Source organism: Rhinoraja longicauda, chromosome 29, assembly GCF_053455715.1.
Source record: "Rhinoraja longicauda isolate Sanriku21f chromosome 29, sRhiLon1.1, whole genome shotgun sequence".
Taxonomy (NCBI): Eukaryota; Metazoa; Chordata; class Chondrichthyes; order Rajiformes; family Arhynchobatidae; genus Rhinoraja; species Rhinoraja longicauda.
In genome coordinates, this window is record NC_135981.1 from 24,069,561 (window position 1) to 24,076,249 (window position 6,689).

A 6,689-nucleotide genomic window follows, 5' to 3' on the forward strand; every position below is an offset into this window, starting at 1 on the left:
TTGGCGGTGGGGCTGCACGGAACAATGGGCAGCCAGCACGTCACCACCCAACCGCCATCCCTGTGAGACATAGACCCTGACCGCCCATGTCCCGTATTGGGCCCGGGGGAGGGTTGGGGAGCTGTAGGCTCAGACGCCGCCTAATGGAGGTTGCTTAGCAACCCGCCACCCGGCTCGGGCGGCCGTCACTGGTGGTGCGGGAGCACATGGCCGCTGGCTGAGTGAGGTCACGTGGGGCGTGGGCGGTGATGTCACCTTGTCCCGTATTTAGGGCCCCTTTATAACATGTGCCTCGGGTCCCACACTAGTTTAATCCGGCCCTGGACATTAATGGTTTTATTTCTTTTTAATACCTGTTTTTAAAAGTGTCACACGAGATGTTACTCATATTAGGGTGGCATAGCCACTGCCTCACAGCGCCAGCGATCTAGGTTCGATCCTCACCTCGGGTGCTGTCTGTGTGCTATTTACTTGTTCTCGCAGTGACCTCGTGGGTTTCCTCCTGCTGCTCTGGTTACCTCCCACATCCCAAAGACGTGTGTGTTTGTAGGTTAATTGCCTTTTGTAAATTGCCCCTGGTGTGCAGGGAGTAGACAATAAATGAGAAAAAACATAGAACTAATGTGAATGGGTTTATTCACAAAATGCTGGAGTAACTCAGCAGGTCAGGCAGCATCTCAGGAGAGATGCTGCCTTCTCTCCTTATCTCCTGAGATGCTGCTTGACATGCTGAGTTACTCCAGCATTTTGTGAATAAATACCTTCGATTTGTACCAGCATCTGCAGTTATTTTCTTATACTAATGTGAATGGGTGATCGATGGTCAGCCTGGGCCGAAGGGCCTCTTTACTTGCTGTAAGTCTAAACTGAACTAATAAAGTAAACATCTGAAGACCATAGAATTTTTATTCCAGCACAATATTGGTTTTCAATTTGAAATGAAAAGTAATCATCATAAGGTAATTATATTTAGGTCAGGATAATTTGGGAGCCTTCAAGGATAACAGTGGTTATGTTCTCATCTCTCACCCCCTGCTTCTTCCTTAAGTGTGAGAAGAATAAATGTTGAAAATTAAAACTCCTCCAGCCACCTTGAAAATACAACTAACAGATGGATGATAGCTCTGAGTTACAACCAAGTTACCGGGTTGAGAAGTTAGACACAGATTAACTCAACGGGTCAGGCAGCATCTGTGGAGAAAAGAGATGAGTGACCATTTCGAGTCGGAACCCAAGGTTATCCATTCCAAAAGACTGAATGACCAGTTAATAAGTGCATCCGAATTGACAGATCACCACCCAACAGGTTAATAGATTATTTTCAATGCAATTTGATGGAACCAAGTCTGGAAGTTTAAGTCATGTACCTATGTTGGTAATTGGAAAGATGTTATAAAGGAGAGACCCAACACAAAACATCCACAGACCCATTGAGTTCCTTCAGAAATTTGATTTTTTCACACATTTCTTCTTGTTTCGTTTTAGGTTTAGAGATACATCTTTATAACATCTCTAAACCTAAAACTAAACAAGAAAAAACGTGTGAAAAAATCAAATTTCTGAAAGAACTCAATGGGTCTGTGGATGTTTTGTGTTGGGTCCCTCCTTTATAACATCTTTCCATTGAAACAGGCCCTTTGGCCCACTGAGTCCACGTCGACCATCGATCACGTGTTCACACTAGTTCTATCTTATCTTACTTTCTCATCCACTCCCTGCACACAAGGGGCGATTTACAGAAGTCCAATGAATCTACAATCCCACGTGTCTTTAGGATGCGGGAGGAAAATGGAGCACCTGGAGGAAACCCTCTCGGTCACAGGCAGAACGTGCAAACTCCACCCTGGCAGCACCCGAGGTCAGGATCGAACCCACGTCCCTGGTGCTGTGAAGCAGCAGCTCTACCAGCTGCGCCACTGTGTTGACCTAATGTTGATAATTGACTGGTTAGTAGAGGACTATCCAAGATTTTAAAACCTCATTATGGATATAAAACAGCCAGACCTAATGGACTTTAGTTTAACACATTTGCTATAAACTACTTCTCGAATGAATATTTTTACTTGCCTCTGGTCTGATGGGATTCATTAAATTGGATTTGTGTTATTTCTCAAATTATATTTAATCTATAGGATGTAAAATGTCATTTATTATTTACAATAATATTTATTTCCGAACACCCTGAACTATGGGAGACGTTGACAATGGGGTGAGGCTACTCACAGCTGAGTTTAAATATTCTAAAGTTTATTAGTCCATCTCCACTTTACTTTGATAATTAAAGGATTTGTCGGGTCATTAGGTATCAATATACCTGCTATGTAATTTGCAATGCAATGGTATTAGTTACCCTGGTCTTTAATTCTTCAACTGTCTTCGCAATATTTATCTAAATAGGGATTGTGATGGAATTATAGAGTTATAGAGTCACAGAGTGATACAGCATGGAAACAGGCCCTCTGGCCCAACTTGCCCACACTGGCCAACATGTCCCATCTACACTTGTCCCATTGACCTGTGTTTGGCCCTTATCCCTCTCCATCTGTCCTATCCAAGTACCTGTCTAAATGTTTCTTAAACATTGCGATAGTACCTACCTCAACTACCTCCTCTGGCAGTTCATTCCTTACATCTACCACCCTTTGCGTCTCTTATGATTCTCAGATCCTCAGATTCTTATTATATCTACCCACCTCACCTTAAACGTATGTCCTCTGGTTCTCGATTGCCCCTACTCTGGTATTCACATGGAATTTCTTTATTCACAAAATGCTGGAGTAACTCAGCAGGTCAGGCAGCATCTCGGGAGAGAAGGAATGGGTGACGTTTCGGGTCGAGACCCTTCTTCAGTGTGAATTTCTTTACACTGGGCGAGTTTGGCTCCATTATTAATTGTCCATCTTTCCCTCCAATGTGCCACTCACTCGTGCACTGTTCCACACTCAGTGGAGTTTCAAGCCTTGCCCAAAATCCCTCCTGTCAGAACATTCTTTCAAGCCATTTCTACTTTTGCAAGTGATTCGTAATATCACAGTTCAGATTAGTTTAGTTTAGTTTAGTTTAATTAAGTTTAGTTTAGTTTAGTTTAGTTCAGTTTAGTTAAGTTTATGTTAGTTTAGTTTAGGTTAGTTCAGTACAGTTTAGTTTAATTTAGTTTAGTGCAGCTTAATATCACGTGTACCGAGCTACATAAAAATGCTTTTTGTTGCGCCCTATCCAGTTAGTGGCCAAATTATACATGATGGAAAGACAATACATGATCACAATCAAGCTACCCACAGTGTACAGATACAGGCTGTGATGCGTCTTTGCTTTCTAAAGTGAATGCTGTTCACATTTACAGGAAGCCAAATTGATCAGATTGTAGATTTTGTTTTAAATCTCAATTTTAACAACAAATCATTGCTTTTTAATTTTCCCTTCATGCCATAATTTTTTTCTTTTTCTTAATCTTTCTTTTGCTGACATTATTTTTGGTATCTTATTTGACATTGGATTTGTGCAGGCCAATTCATCGTCGTTCAGTTGGTCGAGGAAATACATGGTCCTTTCCCTGATGATCCTCGGTGCTTAGATGCAATCTCCCTCATTTTGCTCCAGCGACAAGTTTCCAGGAAAATACAAAGTGCTGGAGTAACTCAGTGGACCAGACACCAAACCCTGGAGGACATATGGAGCCAGGACCCTTCTTCAGACTCAACCTGAAGAATTCAGTCTGAAGAAGGGCCCTGACCTCCATGTTCTCCAGAATTGCTGCCTGACCTGCTTAGTTACTTCTGCCATTTGTGTCTTTTTTTTGTAAAACCAGCATCTGCATTTTCTTGTTCTTACATACTGCCATGCAAATACATCATAGGGAAAAGTAAAATCAAACTAGTTTAGATGTTTTTGGTTTAGTTTAGGGATATAGTGCGGAAACAGACCCCTTCAGCCCACCGAGTCCGTGTCATACGCTTGCACTACCCTACACACACTGGGGACAATTTACAATTTTTACCAAAGCCAATTAACCTACAAACTTGTCTGTCTTCGGAATGTGGGAGGAAACCGGAGCACCCGGGGAAAACACAAGCAGTCATGTGGAGAACACACAAACTTCGTGCAGACAGCACCCATAGTCAGGATCGAACCCAGGTCTCCGGTGCTGTAAGGCAGCAACTGTACCGCTGCACCACTCTGCTGCCGCTAACAGCAGTGACATGTGTATAATGTATACCAGTAAATCTGTCTGATAAAATCAAACAGTTACATGCTTAGCGCTACCCTAACTGTAGACGGAGACTGGAGAAAGGGGGCCGGGTAAACTGGGATTAATCTCTGCTCCCATATTCCTGGGCTTTACGCGTTGAGTTAATTGAGGGAAGATGTGTGATTGCAAGATTTCTTCTGTAATACCAGCTGCTTGTGAAGGAGCCTGAGAGCAGGGACTATCTCCTCTCAGCAGCCTGCAGCTCCTTCAGTAATGGATTATTTCATTTTGTTACAGTGCAGCACAGACTGCAAACGACAACAGCAGAAGAGTTTTTGACTTGACGCTGTCAGGAAGCGATAATTTTGGGGATGCCATCTTTGTGAAATAGCTTATCTTAGGCAGTGTGAGAATTCACTGCTCTTTGTGGCAGAAATGTCTTGATAATTAACTGTCATCTTCATCGTAAAAATCTCCAGGAGCTAAACAAGTGATAAAATGGATATTGGAGTTCAGTACAGTACTTACCACCCCACCCCACCTCACCCTCATTATCAGGTAGTAAGCCACATACTTCAGGTAAAGATCCCTTGTGAAGCTTGAAAGTTTAAGATAAAAGTTTCAAATCAATTTTGTTAACAAGGATTGTGAACCCCCCAGATCATTCTATGCAATTTGTGGAAATCAAAAGGAAATTAACTTTATTTTATTTTATTATGTAATTGTATGTGTCCTCCATTAGTCCAAAGATTGTACTATCCCATACACGTGACAACAATAAACCTAAACCCAAGCTACATTCTGATTAATGTCCGCCCATTCTTACTTAAATTTATCAAACTGTAGTTTAGGTTTAGGTTTTGTTACTGTCAGGATTGTGTTTTGCGGTTTTGCAGGTTCTGAAGTGGCCGATGAGTCCAAAATGGGAGCTACAGACTCTGCACTTCAGTTTAGTTTAATGTCAAGTGTATTGAGCGAGGTACAGTGAAAAGCTTTTGTTGCGTGCTAGGAGGAGGGGGAGTTCAACGAGATCTGGGTGTCCTAGTGCATCAGTCATTGAAAGGAAGCATGCAGGTACAGCAGGCAGTGAAGAAAGCCAATGGAATGTTGGCCTTCATAACAAGAGGAGTTGAGTATAGGAGCAAAGAGGTCCTTCTACAGTTGTACCGGGCCCTGGTGAGACCGCACCTGGAGTACTGTGTGCAGTTTTGGTCTCCAAATTTGAGGAAGGATATTCTTGCTATGGAGGGCGTGCAGCGTAGGTTCACTAGGTTAATTCCCGGAATGGCGGGACTGTCGTATGTTGAAAGGCTGGAGCGATTAGGCTTGTATACACTGGAATTTAGAAGGATGAGGGGGGATCTTATTGAAACATATAAGATAATTAGGGGATTGGACACATTAGAGGCAGGAAACATGTTCCCAATGTTGGGGGAGTCCAGAACAAGGGGCCACAGTTTAAGAATAAGAGGTAGGCCATTTAGAACGGAGATGAGGAAGAACTTTTTCAGTCAGAGAGTGGTGAAGGTGTGGAATTCTCTGCCTCAGAAGGCAGTGGAGGCCAGTTCGTTGGATGCTTTCAAGAGAGAGCTGGATAGAGCTCTTAAGGATAGCGGAGTGAGGGGGTATGGGGAGAAGGCAGGAACGGGGTACTGATTGAGAGTGATCAGCCATGATCACATTGAATGGCGGTGCTGGCTCGAAGGGCTGAATGGCCTGCTCCTGCACCTATTGTCTATTGTCTATTGTCTATTGTCTAACCAGTCAGCAGAAAGACAATGCTTGATTACAATCACGTTCTGGGCTGAAGGGTCTGTTCCTGTGCTGTACTGTTCTTTGTTCTATGTTTGATGACATATGACATAAGATATTATGGAATGAAAAGTATAAGAAAATAACTGCAGATGCTGGTACAAATCAAAGGTATTTATTCACAAAATGCTGGAGTAACTCAGCAGGTCAGGCAGCATCTCAGGAGAGAAGGAATGGGCAACGTTTCGAGTCGAGACCCTTCTTCAGACAGAAATGAAAATTTATATTGCGTTAAATAAACTGCTGTCCACCAATAACACCTCTACATTCCAGTCTTTGCTTAGTTTTAATAGTTAACATCCACTCATGTGTACTTTACTCTGATCTGAAGGGCGGCACGGTAGCGCAGCGGTAGAGTTGCAGCTTTACAGCGAATGCAGCGCCGGAGACTCAGGTTCGATCCTGACTACGGGTGCTGCACTGTAAGGAGTTTGTACGTTCTCCCCGTGACCTGCGTGGGTTTTCTCCGAGATCTTCGGTTTCCTCCCACACTCCAAAGACGTACAGGTATGTAGGTTAATTGGCTGGGTAAATGTAAAAAAAAATTGTCCCTAGTGGGTGTAGGATAGTGTTAATGTACGGGGATCGCTGGGCGGCACGGACTTGGAGGGCCGAAAAGGCCTGTTTCCGGCTGTATATATATGATATAATGATATGATAAGTCAGTCTAGTAGTTATTTCACGGAGC